The sequence below is a fragment of the Mus caroli genome, unplaced genomic scaffold, assembly GCF_978045245.1.
Source record: "Mus caroli unplaced genomic scaffold, Mus_caroli_1 scaffold_2, whole genome shotgun sequence".
NCBI classification, from domain to species: Eukaryota; Metazoa; Chordata; class Mammalia; order Rodentia; family Muridae; genus Mus; species Mus caroli.
The window spans coordinates 73,582,462-73,584,074 of NW_028227257.1; the positions used below are offsets into that span (position 1 = coordinate 73,582,462).

The 1,613-nt window shown below is 43.5% G+C and overlaps 1 pseudogene; it reads left to right on the forward strand.

The window, feature by feature from the left end:
• The first annotated feature begins 850 nt into the window (after positions 1-850).
• On the forward strand, positions 851-1,120 carry LOC147005856 (Nuclear RNase P; annotated as a pseudogene).
• Positions 1,121-1,613: the final 493 nt, after the last annotated feature.

Consider the following 1,613-nt stretch of genomic DNA (forward strand, 5'->3'; position numbering starts at 1 on the left):
GAGGAGAATGCTAAGCAAGCACATGCTAGCGTGCAAATCTATCTATCCATTACAGTTGGACTGGAGTCAGCTCAAACATCTTAGATGACCATTTCCCATAATGTGTCAAACATTTCTACAATGCATACTGTTTCTTCTCTCCCTCTCCTTTTTGATCTCTCTCCCACCCCTATCAATCCTTGCTTTTCCCAACAAGTCCCTGCCTCACATTTGTGCCATTTTGCTTTTTACTGTGACCCACTGGGTTTAACCAGTGCTATCTGTGTGATCATGGAATTAGAACTGTCCCTTGGCACCTGCTAAGATTCTTTACAGGTGCACCACTAAAGACATCTGCTTCCCCGAGAATCTGTCACTGTCTAGCAGTTCATAAAGGAGAGTTTGACCCCATCAGCTTCTCCTCATTCCATGACTGAGCACAGGACCAGGCTTTGCAGACTCAGTGAAGGCAACTTCAGCTGCTACAGGATCATGGCTATGATGACTACATAGTGTGTTGAAAATAGCATCTCACTGATCTTTGTCTCATCTTCTGGATCCTTTTCAGTGATTTCCCTGAGCTTCGGGAAAGTAGTATAAATAAATGTCCCCTTTAGGGTTAACCAATCAACTGTCACTTATTCTTAGCACCTAAGCAGTCTCTGCATTGATTGTCATTCACTGCATAGAGAACCTTCTCAGAGGAAGGTTTTATTTTTCTGTGGGTATAGACATAAACATTTAGAAGACCATTTGTAGCTATGCCCATTTAGCTAGGGCCAAAGACCTCCTCCACCATGAGTTTTTTTACTGGGATTACAGTACCAAGATTGAATTCCCTGCTATGGAAGGAATCTCAGGTTCAGTCAGGGGTGGAGGAAGTTCATCAGCAGGCCGTGTGCCAGGTGTTCTTCTCTACCAAGCCACTGGGAAGGTCTGAGACTGACTCTTCCTATGTCCCTAACCAGGCTTTCCCCAAGTGTGCAGGTGAGTTTCCAGACAGCAGATTTCCACCTTTGGACAGACAAGGCTAGAGAGTTCCAGTGTGAGCAGATGACTCCTCTCTGGGACTTAGAACAGAGTCATAGGCAGCACAGCAAGTTCAAACTCGATCAGCATGGTAGATTACCCTCATAGCATTCTTGCTACTATTATTCCAGTGGTCACTTATTGTTAAAATTCCTAAAGTTCACAGCAGTTTAAGACCACTGATTTCTTTCTATCCCAGCAGTCTACACAACACCTTCTGAGAATTAGAGAGCAGGAAAGACATTTCTAGCTCAGTTTCAGTTTCAGTTTCCTAGATCACACAGCCAAGGTATGTACTGTCTACCGCAATAGGGCCTCATTATCTAGGTCTCATAGGAAATGGAGAAGGATGTCAAGAGCCAATTTTGTCTGGGTCCTCTTGGGTTTCACTGGTCAACAACTCAAGGAAGTGCCCCCCACCTGGCATTGGAACTTTTGTTTAATGACCCTTGGGTTTAAGGACAGCACTCATCAGCCATGCAGGATTTCTCCATCAAAAAATTAAATAAATAATTTACAAATTATTAGCTTTCCATTTGGGTTTCTATTCGGTCTTCATTTTGGTTCACCTTTCTCCTCTTTCTCATTCTGTTCTTCATCCCCTA